General features: G+C 39.1%; 1 pseudogene across 1 annotated transcript in view; it reads right to left on the bottom strand.

Moving 5' to 3' along the window:
* LOC149151913 (calmodulin-interacting protein 111-like) overlaps window positions 1-14,916 on the bottom strand; it is a 122,077-nt pseudogene that overhangs the window by 73,227 nt on the left and 33,934 nt on the right. Inside the window, exon 4 of the transcript XR_016263289.1 lies at window positions 10,754-10,958. The product of XR_016263289.1 is annotated as a calmodulin-interacting protein 111-like (transcript). The remainder of the gene's footprint in view (window positions 1-10,753; window positions 10,959-14,916) is intronic.

Genomic DNA, 14,916 nt, shown 5'->3' with positions numbered 1-14,916 from the left:
AGAGCACCAAGCCCTATATGTACCCTAGTGTTGGTGGTGTTAATTGTTGAACTCCTTTGTCACGTGGCACGCCCTTAGCAAAAAATTACCTTTCAATCAAGTCAAAATCATCGATCAAGCATGTTAAGCTTTTTCTACCATATTTTAAGTCTTGAATTAGGTAGTTTGATCAAAATTGGGCAATGTTGACTAATATCCCTAAACAATCGAGGTAGAGGCAAAGGCTAGACAAGAGGAGAAGAATCTAGATTCTAGATGGTTGATGCTCGAATAATTAATCATTAATGTACAATGGATGTTATATATATCTTGATTTACGCAAAAATATGCATGTTTTCATGTCTTCTACAACTAATTTGGTATTTGGGATGTTTGTTTTGAGTATAAATGCAAAAAAAATATAAATATATATATATAGCAAACGCTTCGCTTCCTAGATTTTTGGAAAATGACGCTTCCGCGTCCCCGCTTCGTCCCTGCTTCGTGCAACATTGCCTTCGACACCTTGAAAGAAAGGATCGGTACAGCGCCAGTACTAGCACTGCCAGATCTTCAGCATCCATTTGAGATCGAGACAGATGTAAGCGACTATGCCATAGGAGAAGTGTTGATGCAACACAGGAAGCCTATATGCTTTCATTCTGAGACATTTACATTTGCAGTAGTTAACTATCCTACATATGATAAAGAATTGTATGCATTAGTTCAGAGTGCTAAAAAGTGGAAACATTACATAATGGGTAAAGAAACAATCATACACACAGATCATCAACCACTTCAATATCTACACTCACAAACTAAATTGCAACAATCAAGGCATTACAGGTGGATGGGTTTTCTACAACAATTTCATCTTGTTATCAGATATAAGAAGGGCATACATAATAAGGTTGCAAACATGTTATGAAGACCAATCATAAATGCATCCACTATACTTAAGCATAATCCAATAATTCATGAAAGTTACATTGAACAATATGCTCAAGATACAGATTTTAAGGATGTATATGCAACTTCAAAATCATGGCAAGAAGGTAGAAGAATTGGATTACTATATAAAGGACAAACTCTTATATCATTTGGGAAAGTTATGCATTCCACAAACTGAAAGAGTTAACATAATTCGAGAAGCACATACTTCTCTTATATCAGGTCATTTTGGTGTAAGTAAAGCAGTTGCACAAATGCAAAGGTTCTGTTATTGGCCATGAATGCATGAAATAGTTTCTAGATATACCAAAGGACGTAGTATGTGTGCTACAAGCAAGCCAAGTCATAGAAAATTAGGCTTGTATACTCCACTTCCAATTCCTTCTCATCCTTGGGAAAGTGTTTCCATGGATTTTGTTTGCCAAAGTCTAGAAAAGCTCATGATTATTTGTATGTAGTTGTGGATAGGTTCAGTAAGATGTGTATTTTGATACCTTGTAATAAACAGGTCACAGCTGAACAAACTACAAAGTTGTTCTTTCAAAATGTATGGGTTCATTTTGGGTTACCCACTTCTATTGTATCTGATCGAGATTCTCGATTTATTGGGAAATTTTGGTCAAGTCTACTGGAGTTAATGGACACAAGGTTAAAGAAGAGCACAGCATTTCATCCACAAACAGATGGTCAAACAGAAGTGGTCAACAGGATAGTGATACATTTGCTTCCAGGATATTGCAGCAAGCATCCCAAGCTTTGGGATGAACATTTGTGTTATGTGCAACATGCTTACAACCGTGCCAAGCATTCTTCTACTCAGAGGTCTCCTTTTGAGACTTGCTTTGGTTTTATACCAAAGTCTCCCTTGGATTTTGTCTTTGGTAAAGACATAGCAGTTGATGGACACAGTGATATGGACAAAGCAACCAAGTTCATTGAACAAATCCGGGAAATTCACCAGGCAGTACAAGAACCACTGGAAAGAAGTCAAGCCAAGTATAAGGCACGACATGACAAGCATCGAGTTGAGCATAGTTTTCAAGTTGTGATCAAGTCTGGTTGTACATCAGCAAAGAAAGACTGCAAGGGGAAGGTAAAAAGTTAAAACCAATTAGATATGGTCCTTTCAAAATACTTGATAAAATTGGTGAAAATGCTTTCCACCTAGATCTACCAGCTTATATGCAAATTTGTTCAGTCGTTAATGTTGAAAACTTGAGGTTGTATGAACCTTCGTTGATTGAAGATCTCGAAGAGCAAGGCCAATTGCCTTCCATTGAGGATCTGTTGCCTGAGCATCTCAATGAGTTACAGGAGGACACAGTTCTTGACAGGAGGATAAGAACTTCGCGACAAGGGGATGTTGAGTACCTGAGAGTTGGACTCAAAGGTACAAATCCAAGTAAAGCACGATGGATAGAAATTGGACAAGTGAAGGAACTTTATCCTCACTTACTCGATAGCTAAAACCAACTTTTGGTGGACCAAAAGCTTCCAGTGGGGAGGAGTGATCCAAAATGGATTCAGCATAGCCTCCAGATCAAAAGTCTTCAAATATAGGTGAAATGGAAAAATGTTGAAGGGCTCGTGAATACGAAGCCAATGGTGCAAACCGCATGCAAATCCGAGTTCGGACAAGGAAATTAGAGCTAATCAAAGATTCAGGTCAAAGAGTCAAAGCCTACGTCAGCAGGACATGTGGCAACCCGGGAAAGAGTCACAAGTACCTGATGATGTCAGCACAGAAGATGATGTGGCAATCGAAGATTGGTTCAGACCTCAAGCGATGAGGAACAGCGGTCAAGAGCGGAGATCGTCTGATCAAAGGAGATCGACGCATATCACGTCGAAACATGCAGGCAAGTTATCTGGGAAAACGAACGCGATAAAACTATGAAAAAGGAGCTAAACTCTTTGAGTTCTGACAGGAGGGCGGTAAATGGTTTATCGCGTGCCCTCAAGGCAGGAAGCGGTTTTAGACTGGGAGCACGCGATTCCACTCAGCACTCGACACGTAGCCTCCCGAAAACCACTTTATCGTGTGCCTTCAGAGAAATAGCGAACGTGCTAGTTGGAGCGCGAAACCGCGCAACAGCCGTCGGATGGCAGAGGACAGATCAATGGTGCAGGTTGTTCAGATCAGTTGAAGAGCGGGACGCGACAGCCGTCAAATGGTTTGTTCTCGAGATCAGTGTCGGGGAAAGGTCAGACGGTCGGGGTCCACCCGCACCCGCCGATCCTTTCGTTTATAGCCTATTTCTATTATAAACATATTGTTCCATGTTTATTGCATAATTTGTAACTGTACGTGTTATATAAACACCATAACACATAAAATTTGACGAAGAGTGTTCAGAGAAGTGTATTGTGAACCGTTCCAGGGGGTCTGGAGGTCAGGGTGACCAGTACAGTCGCCTGTATGCTCACTTCGACTCGAAGTTTCGAGCGGAACATAGTGGTGAGTTCCATTTCTGTGTTGAGACTTTGTTTTTGAGCTCACACCTGTAACAACCATTTGAAGACATAATAAAGAGGTCAGCACTGGAAGCTAGGACTAGGAGACGTAGCCAGGAAGTCTGGTGAACTCCTTTATCAATTTTGCTTGTGTTGATGTGTCTGATTATGTTTTTATAATTGTTTAACTATCTGTGTTGTTCACAATCTTATCGATCCATTGCACTAAGTAATATAGACAACTCCACACATAGTCTGTAAAACCTTTTTATCAATTTCAGATCAATGACCATGGCAAAAACCCAAAGGGGAAAACCCAACAACCTTTACTTATGAGAGAATATTTAGTTCATCAATTCCTCCAATCAAAACAAGACATCAAAATAACAGCTAACCAGAACATTACCTCCCACAAGTGTCAAGCCACCAAGCCATCCTCTTTCGTCTTCTTTTGATTTCGACCTTCTCCTCCTTCCTCCGCTGGAACAGAGACAATTCTTGATATGAATCGATGCACAAATGAGGGGTCACTTATAAATAGTCTCCAAATGGGGGTCGAATAGGTGCCCCCAAGGAGCCAAGCCAACTTGTTCTATGAGGGCAGACTTGGGCACTTGTGGGGGCATTAATTTAAATTCAATTTTTTCTGTTTCTTTTTATTAATGATAATACCGACCGCAACTATAATTTCTCAACACTCCCTCTTAGCCAGGGATGTACTTTTCATTCTCTCTCAAGATCAATCTCCCCGACCAATCCACTGGTCTCTTGGTAATGACCTGAGGGAGAGATCAGTCCCAGCATAAGGAAAGGTGATAGCATCAATCTCATTCCACAAGCCAAAGCCAATGGCATCAAGGGATCAATAAACATTTGTTCATAAGGCCAAACTCTCCAACCATATGAAATGATTTCTCAGTCAATCAAAGTCAATCTCCCAAACCATCCCACTGGTCTCCCAGTCAAAACAAATGACCCAAGAGAGATAACTCAACATCAATCTCCTAACCAGCCTATTGGTCTCTAAGTCAAACATAATGACTCAAAGGTGTAATCAGGATTAAACTCTTTGACCATACCAATGATCACAGGGTCCATTTCCCCGACTATAAACAAGGGTCTCTTGGTCAAGCTCAATGACCCATGGGAGGAATCCCTATCTCAATATCAAACTCCCCGACTATATAGTCTCTTAGTCCACGACCCAAGGGAGGAATCCTAATCTCGATGTCAAAAGGGTCAATCTCCCTGACCATATGGTCTCTCAGTCAAATGCAATGACCCAAGGGAGAGTACTCAAAATCAGTGTCCCCGACCAAGCCTACTGGTCTCTCGGTCAAACACAATGACCTAAGGGATCACTCCAAGCCTCAGAACCAACCTCCCCAACCATAAGGTTTCTCGGTCAAACTCAATGACCCAAGGGAGTAACCAAAACAATCTTCCCAACCATAAACCATGGTTTCTCAGCCAAGCCCAAGGAAGATTCATGATGTTATACAATCAATGCTTCCTCTCTCCAAGAGAGGGATTCTCAGCCACTCCAAGCTTCTTTCAAAAACAAATCTCATATGAGATAGTGGCTATGTCAAAACATCAACAATATGCTCATCAATAGAAATGTATTTGAGCCTCATAGCTTCTTTGGGCAACATCTCGGATACTTGATCTCAATGTGCTTCGACCTATCACGAAAAGGTGGATTCTCATAAAGCTTCACACAGCTTTGATTGTCACAATATATCATTGTCAATTCCAGCACCCGATCAAACAAACTAGCAAACAACTTTCGAAGCCAAATTGCTTCACAATAAGTTGAACAACCAATTGTATGCTCAGCTTCAACCGTGCTAAGTGCAAAAGAGGTTTGCATCATACTCATCCATGATATCCAGGCTAAAACTGCATCCAGAAGTGCTCTTCCTACCTTTAGAACATCTGGCCCAATCAGAATCTGCAAATCCATGCAGCAGATAGTTCAACAAACCAATCAGTAGGATCAATCAAGTCAGCGACAGAGTCTCGCAGCTTCTTCAGATTTGTTATCATGGAGTTGTCCATGGACTCACAGTCCATCATGCCAAATTCCTAAAGGACCTTAGCAAAGAATTCAATGGGCTTATACCACACTTTCAATTCCCGGTAGTAATGCATTAGACCAAGGTCCAAGATCCTTCGATCAGCTCCCCCTTACACAAGACAAAGAGGTCTTTAGCCCCAGTCAAAAATAGATCATCAAAATCACGGGCTCATCCTCAACAACAGATCAATATCGATCTAAATAGCCATTAATTCGAGAGTACCATACACGAGGTGCCTGACTTCATATTATTCACCCTCTTACTAAGGTAATCCTTCACTTGGTACTTCTAGCCATCTTCATCTTGGAAGTCATAACTGACTTCTTTTCAGCATAGACCAAATCTGCTCCCTGTAAGTCCATATAGCTCAACACAAGTCTTCTTGTCACTATCTTTTGTTTTGTTCTTCCATTTTTCTCATCTAATGCCAAAGCGTTGGCAGCGCTTATTATGCACCTACAATCCTCACTAGGAAGCCAAGGAAGAACAAATACAACCAAGCAAGATATACAAAGACAAGAAACTTGTAGTAGAAACAACAATAGTAATAACCAACAAAGAGAGATACAAAATATTTATTTTTTGAGAATATGCCAGCTCCCTCTTAATCTTAGCCTTCTTGCATCTAATTTGCAAATAAATCCCGTCCACATCATCATCATCATAATGACATTCCTATCTTGCATGGGCTAGGGGTTCTTCTTTCAGCGGAGGCAATCAATCCTAGGATTTTGTCCATAAACCCTAGGGATTTCTTATGCAAACCCTTCCTAGGGTTTACAGACCTTAAACAATCCTAGAATCTGACCAAGACATGCAGTCTTCCAAACCCTATATTTTGCAATCCCACCAAGTCTCAACCCCTCAGCAAGATGTAAGAATGTGTTGAGATAATATGATCAGTCTTCAAGCTTTGAAAAGGAGCTTCGACATCTTGTCATGTCTGCCTAACTCAGCTAATTCAAATGACCATATTTCCTTTTGAGACCAGATGTAGATCTCCTTCTTGCAAGCAACAAATTTTGGACTAAAGCAAGTCTTAATCTTGATGGCCTACAATGCAGCACTTTGATGACGCCGGCCTCTTTTGTTGTACTTGTACTTACATATAAGGCACATACCACCTCTTGCTCAGACTACACCTTAGATGTAGCTCGAATCCCAAGAGAGATAATTTGGACTTCTCAGATCATGATCAAGCCTTCCAACAAAACAAATCAGGCCATTTTATCAGACTTCTTATAACAACTGAGACTTATTCTTTTTGGATATATCAGAGAAATACCTTCGGACTTGTACCAAGTTTCCTTTGGACCTCAGAGGTATGACTCAGCCTTATACAAAAAATTTGAATTTCAGTCTTATTCCTTATCACAGAGAATAGTAGGCTCGGACTTGTCACCAGAGACATAGACTCAGATTTGTCTTCTTTTCATAGAGATAAGCAAACTCAGACTTGTAGCTTCTTTTCTCAGAGATTTTGACTTGATAGATGGCACAATAAGCTCAGACTTGATTACCTTACTTGGTAAACTCGAACTTGTCACTAAGATTTTCATAGAGAGAAGAGGCTCGAACTATCTTATACAAATTCGGACTATCTTCTACAGAGATACTTTAATAGTGACTCGGACTTGTCTTACAGGGATAATCTCGATCCTTAACAAACTTAGTTTTCTTCAAAATTCTCGGACCATACGACAAAAAACACTGAAAAAGGTCTGAGTCTTGGATTGTTAAGGGCTTAACTTCTACTCACACCATATACTTGAATCCTCCACAGTCTTTCTAATCTTCCATGGTCCGGATTTCTACAAACTTCGGACCTCCACAGACAAGGATCATAACCAAGGAGCTTGGATCATCATACAGAACTCGCACTCTTTAAGAATAGAGATTATACATCAATACCACATAGATCTTGTATTGAATTAATTTCAGGACTAAGGCTTCAACCATAGAGGTGAGGAGGAGGAAGCTCGAACTAATTTGGTTCATGCCTCAGACTATGTCAAGAAGCTCAGATCACTTCAGAGATAACTCAGATCCCAACACTGAGATAATTCAAACATGTCACTGTTCCACAGAACTTGACAAACTCGGACTGTAATCATCTTAATTCGGACTTCACTCCGATTTGATTACCAATCCATGCAGCTCGAACTTGTTTAAATGAATAAAAACACATAAATTATATAATTCGGATGCCACAGGAGGCCAATACAGACTTCGGTTTCTTTCCATAGATTTTTAGTCAACCATAGTTCACATGGTCTCAGACTTCTTAGCTTGAGGTTCTTCGAAGAACAAAACAAAGATAAGACAAAGAGGACTCTCCCTGAAATAGGGATTTATGAAGAGAGATACTGTACTAAATGAAGTCTGGACTCAGAGGGAGCAGACAGATCAACAAGCTGGAAGAATGCCTTGATCTATGCCAGAAAGAAGTCAGTGGTGACTTCCAAAACAAGCATGATTGGCTAGAAAGAAGTCAAATCGAAGGATTACCTCAGTAAGAGAGAAGACCATGAAAGGATATTTTGTCAGGTACACCACTATTAAAAGTTTATAGTGATCGTCTTCTTTGATGAAAGAAGTGTATGTAAGAGCTACCTCAAGCTTGTAAGGTATATGAAAGGTACATGAAGAAATATTATGCTTGTAAAGGAAGGCTTTGTACAGGCTCCTCTTGGATTGATGGATCAAGGTTGATGATATTAATATATAGTTTGTTTTCTGACAAAAGCAGAAGAGCTTATGTGTCAGAGGGAGTTGCATTGACCAGAAGATTTGCTCTAGAGGGAGAAGTCAAGGCTTCTCCAAGAACCTTGTTTCTAGTTTCAGAGGGAGTTGAACTGAAATTCAAGATGAAATATCTTGACTTGATAGTTGATAACATCAGTGACAGAGGGAGCAAATCAGGATTGCCATAACAGGATCTGCTTCAGAAAGAATACCCAGTTAGGGTAATCAATATAACCAAGATAATGGATCAAGTAAAGGAAGCATATCATTTTATGGTTGAACCAAGGCATGTAGCTCAACATGTGTTCAAGTATAAGCATGGTACAGTTGGTCATGGCATAGTCAATTATGGTTTGAAAGAAGTCTCAAACAGAGAAGTACAACTGCAGGAACTCAAATTGGGCATGCACTGTTAAAGAAAGAGACACATTGATATAATACATCTCTCTCATTCACACTCTCTTGCTTGGCTCTCATAATCTCCGTAGCATAGTTTAATACAGATGAAATTTCCCACTGCCAACTTCATTGAGAAGAGCAAATTCTTATGATAAACTGCCTTCCCTTGATTTGATGTTTCATACAAAGACTTTTAATATTTCAGATAACTATATTCATTAATTGCGTTTTGCACCTGTGGCACAAGATCATCAGCAGCTGACAGTTCGCTTAACATCAGTGCCACTCAATTTTTGGAATTATAATCTTTCTGATGCTTCAAATTGCTTGGATTGCTGATGACCTTCCAATTTCCCTGTCACCACCTTCACCAACTCTGTTTTCAAAAATGGTTCTCATTAGATACTTCTAAAGATGATAATTTTGGCCACTGAATTTGTATGAATCAGCAAACCTAACACTTGGTAGACTACCCACATGTTTTAAGTTTTGCCAACTCCGAAACTTAAATTTTCTCTTGTATCCCTTCCTGCCTGTCAACCTTCGCAATTTTTTCTTGAAGCACAATGAATTCCCCCTTGAACCATTTCCATCACTCAAGAAATATCTCTCACGTCCCAACACTGTGGCCGCTATGTCTATCCCAGATTTTGTTGGCATGCTGATACACTGCTATATACGTCAATCATAGTGCTACACCCATGTTTGATTTTCCGCTATAGGTCTGAAATTTGCTTAAATTTTTTGGATTTCCAGATCTGATTCTCAGTGAGATGCTACCCAAGATATAATACAGCAAATAAGATTTTTAAATATCTGACTTTTCCAATCTCTCAGATGTTGATGCCACCAGAAACATCTTCTATGGGTCTGTTCTCAGTCGGATATCCAAAAGTCTCTCACATTTACAGTCAGATATCACCAGGTCCCCATGTCTGTCATATGCTATCTCAGCATGTCTCAAATTTCTCCAGATGGACCTGTCATCAACCACACTGACTTCCAGCAATTGCACAGCCAGTCTGTTGGATATCTAGTGGCATCTGCCACATCTACCCTATATGTTTGCAACGCATCTGACATGCCACATTTTTCAATGCTGACTTCTCAATGCCCGACATCACCCGCACTTGCATATGCTCTGTGGCATCTATCTTCAAAGATGCATTGTCCCTTTGGTCATATCCAATATTATTATTAGTAGTAGTATTAATATCTATGTTCATTACTTTGCCTATACCTTCAAAGATGCTTTCTCCGGAAAGCACTCTACAGAAAAGCTTGTCTTTGTTCTGGCATGTAATGCCTTGTCATGGTTATCTGTTCTTAAAACTGTGATGATTTTTCAATCGAGATTATATGAGTTGTGAAGCATTGAGTAGAACTGTTATTGTGAAAGGGTCAGCCCACCTTAATTCAATTTTCTGCAGAACTGAGTGGTGACTTTTGTGTTCTGGGAAATGATAAGATTTCACACCTATGCTTCTCTTGAATATAATAGGATCTTCACTTAGTTTCTTATTTTCAATTTCGTCTTAGGTTAGTTTGTTAAATAATACGACTTTTATAATTAGGATGACAATAAGGCATCTTTGTATCTTATGTCTTGTTTTTGGAACCTTTGTCTTTTGATACTTTTGGAGATTTATTGGTTCATAAGATTTCAATATAAGCCATCTTTCTGATTTTTTATGTCAACTGGAACTGTGATGGTTCCTTTCTCCAAAGGTCTGGATTTTTACATCTGATCACTTTTCTATTTCTATGGGGCCAAACACTATTTCTTTATCAATCACTGATTTCTTGCTGGTAAGTTGCTCCAATGTTTATTGTTGTGACTTCTTTTCACTTTCTAACTTCTTAATTCGTGCAATCAAGCTTTGATTATGGAAGCACTCATGCATACTAGAGAGTGTCAATCCTCAAATCCCAGTTATTTTTGCTAGAAAAAGATAAAACAAGGCTATCATGTAATGTTTTCTATGGAAATGTATAGGTATGCAACTCTTGAGCATGTTACTGGACCCAACCTCAATTGAAAAATGCATTCTACCTTTTTACACCATTATCTGTAGTCAATGCAGAGCTTCTAGGAGAGAAACAAAATAATGAAAAAAAGAAATAGACAGAGCTTCAGGGAATACCACCGAAGGAGCAGAAAGCTCAGCTGATTTGAAAACTGTGCAGAGTGCTTGCTCACTTTCTCCATAATACTCACTAACAAGCTCAGGACCATTGATTGAAAACATGTTAACCCCAGCTTCGTAAGTGCAAGCAGATGCTAAAGATGTTTTCCCTGTGCCCGGTGGGCCATACAGAAGGACTCCCCTTGTTGGCTGTAGTCCTAGCCTGAGACAACACAGATAATTAATAACTTTAGAACAGAAAAATCTGGTTACAAATGGTGAGATCAGAAAGCTCTGACTCTCAAGATGCGATAAACATCACAAATATAGAGGAAAGCATTCATCAAGTCACAGACCAATAATCTTGATCTAAAAAGAACCGTTACAGCTAACCTAAGTTACATGGAAAACAGATTCAGATCCGGATATGGAGCCACCAGATTTTTTAAAATCCAGGATCCGGATATGGTGGGAAAATGCCATGTACAAAAAATACAGTAATATTTTTTCAATTTTGAAAAACATATTCAAAGTTAAAAATCAAAACCACTCATGAATCAAAACATTAGAATTGAAATCATTAGGTAATTCATAAATCTGAATGTTGAAATCATGATGCATCATGATTTATACAAAATGGATAACTGTAAATACAAAATTGAGTGTCTTATCAATGATCACTCTATTGACGTGATGATGTAGAGTATGTCTAACTACATGCCCAAAAATGGGTATACATGCTCATCATTTGAATATTTCAACTCCACAGCATGATCAACGGTCAACCTGTCATCTTCCTTGAAATTTGTCTTAAAATCTAAAAATTCCCTATCTAGTTATAGTGGCAAATGAATATTGTACACTGTTTGAGAACAAACTATAGTCTATGTATCATATAGTCTTCTAACAGGACTCTTCACCTAGAGTTGGATGGGACTGATTTAATTAAATTATTAATAACACAGCCATCCTTTGTACATTATATATTATTATCTATGTATTGTCTCAAAGTTTTCCCGTTAGCATTTTTAAAAATTGAAAATTAAAGTTTTGATGTGCCATACCTTTCCTGCTAGCATTATCATGTGCTATAAAGCCTATAGGTAATTGATAACTTACTTATTCAATTATACAGTCTACAGATTACTAGGAAATAATCTAAATAGAATATTTGTCTTTTAGGGTTTCAAACAGGTGGCATATATCCTTAAAAAAAATAAAAAATAAACCAAAAGTTCTGATGTTATCTGCATGGGATCCATCATGTGAGGGCTAGTTGGCACAGGATCCGTTCAGTAGCATGGAATCTGTTACCAGGTTTGAAGGATCTGTTTGTGGCAGATCCTACATGAATCTGGGTGGATCTGTATCTGTATCCGAAACACAGATCCGCAGATCCAGCATCAAGACCCTATGGATCTGGTAACATATAAAACCAATGCTTTTACAAATGATTTTGTGCCGATATACTGGAAATGCTCTTTACAATATTACCACCTGCAGGTGATTGCATTTTAGGTTTGAGCAGAGACCACACATGTATAAAACATGAATTGACACTAAATGCATGTAAAGAAGCAATAACAATGTCTAGAAAAGTTGATAGTCATCTCAGATTAGCAGCATTATGGCTACGATAAATATTAGATGACACTGAATAAGAGGCAAATATTATCTCACTGCATCTAAATCTGACAAAAGACAACATTTACAAGTCATTCTACCCAAGACGAACTAGAGAATACCAGCAACCTCAGCTTTTGCGATTGTGATCCCTAACAAACACTTTGCCATAGGCCTAAAGTATCAACTTTGTAGAATGAAAAACCATGCACAAGGAGTGTCATTGTGAATATATTTTAGTTTTAACTTTTAAGTCCTATACTGTGAAGCCTTATAAATACCCACCTTGGTATTAGAATAATGCTATTTAGTGTTTAATGCTTATTCTTATTAGCTGTTTCTATTTTTATCTTTTTAGCAGTTTCTTAGAAGAAACTGATTGTTTCTATTTCCTAATAGAAACTTGATGTTTCTATTTCTGTAAATATCCTTGTATTACTTATTGAGCTTCATTTGCTCTTGTAAATCAATTCAATTCATTCATTGATTATGGTATCAGAGCACAGGTATCTTTCGAAATAATTTTTCATTGCTTGAAAAATTTTGTGGCTCATTTCGAAATTGCTCTTGGAATCTGAAATTTTTTTGGGGCGTCAATTGTTTTTGGACGTCGTTGTTTAATTTGCGCCTGCGGATTCTAACTACTCCGAGGGTTTCTTGATTACTGGAATATACTTTGGAGTCGATCCTCCAGCCGATCATCCCACTGTGTTGCACTACAGCAACTCACCGTCTATTTTTTGGGCTTTCACAATGATTCAAATCAGTGACGTTGACGGTGTTGGAGCCTCAGTTACTACGTGTGCAGTTTACATTTGCAAGCATGACCACCACGAGAGTCTGGAATTTTTATTTTTTTTTGGCATCACCATTTGCTACCATGGTTATAGCCTGTGGATTTGTCTGCAGACACCGAGCGGCTACATTCTCTGCTGGTGCTCTCGTCATTGCTGCGTACTTAGGTTTCTTAAGCGCAACATGGCAACGGAAGCCTTTCCGGTTATCTTCGGTTCAGGCACGGGGGACATCATTGCAACTTTTGCTACCAAAATTAAAGTGCGTGGATCTGGTGAGAGATCACGCGTTCGAGCCACCGAAGGAAATAGTAAATCGTTCACTATTGTTTGCCGCTGGTCCTTCAAACCCCAAAGGGCGGGCAGTGAGCAGTGAGCACCCTTCAGAAATTTCAAATTATGATAGTTATTATTATTATAATCCGCAGCGTGCAGGTGGTATTGGTATTTGGTTCAGTGCAGTAGGTTTGATTAAAATCGGGATTACAAGGACGCAGAGGGCAAACTTGGGCTTCTCCGGGACGATTAACCAAGGCCGACGCTTCTTCTTTTCGTTTTTTTTTTTTTTTCTTAAGTTATTTGAAGAATTCGACTACAGAATCGCCAACGAAATTGACGGTCACGATTCGCAGAACGTAGGCATCCATTCCTGTGCGAATTTATCAGTCCAAATACGATTTCCAGGGGCCTCATTCGACTGAGTTTGTTTGCAGGGGCTGATAATTGGGAATTGATCCATGTTCCTAGAATTGAATCTTGCTTGTATTACTGTTTTTTTTAATGACATTTCTGGTGACTGAATTTTGACTGTGTGCAGTCCGCAATTTATCCTCAAAGAGTGACAAATTTGTGGGAAAATCTTGTGTTGCTAGGCATGAATTCTTGTTGGGGGGTACACATTCATTCTCATTCTCAGTCCAAGCAGATGTGTGAAAGAGACCGCTGCGTGGTGGAGCTTTTACGGCAGATGACGTAACACGTATCACGTATCAGGTTTGAGTATCTTCGTTTGTTGTGGATACTGCTGAAAGCCTGTGAGGATTCTTGCCGAGTAAGTTATTTTGGTAAAAGATCATGCTATATATATTTTCTTGAACCCGCTTCTCAGACCGATTTCTGGTTCTATTCTCTATTACACCAGCACCTGTCAAACTTTTGTCCAGGATCAGCCGGCATCTGTATTAAAATCCGTGCCGGATTTCTTTGGTGTTATTTGTGTCTTGGGAAACGTGCAGATGGCTTCGCTAACCAATCTGATGTTGGAAGGCAGTCAGCGCTTTAATGGCACAAATTATAACATCTGGAAATAGAGAATGTTGACCATTTTTTAATATAGGCATCTTGATCAACTCGTTCTGAACAAAGAGCTCCGTCCTGGTATAGTTGGCACCGATCAAGATAAGTTTGATGATCGAAATCAAGAGGTTGTTTTGCTTCTCAAGTTCTCTGTGACTGATGATCAGTTACCGCAGATTCCTTTTGGCAAGACAACTGCCGAGATCTGGCAACATTTGAAGGAACTGCACGAGACATCCGACAAGAGCAAAGCTTTCTTTCTCAAGAATCAGTTGTTCTCCATGATGGATGAACATATGTCTTTACAGAAACATCTTAACAAGATTAATGACATTCGAGATCAGCTCGAAGCCATTGATCAAACCATGGAGGAAGAAGATATGGTAGTCATCACTCTGAAAAGTCTACCAAAATCTTATGAGCACTTCATAGAAACACTCAACATTACCTCCATTAATGTTGATCTGA

The sequence above is a fragment of the Pinus tabuliformis genome, chromosome 9 (genome assembly GCF_031772625.1).
Source record: "Pinus tabuliformis cultivar Carrire ecotype Pingquan chromosome 9, CPIR1, whole genome shotgun sequence".
Taxonomy (NCBI): Eukaryota; Viridiplantae; Streptophyta; class Pinopsida; order Pinales; family Pinaceae; genus Pinus; species Pinus tabuliformis.
The sequence above is the reverse complement of the archived record's forward strand: the minus strand, read 5'-3'. Positions and strand labels throughout refer to the sequence as shown.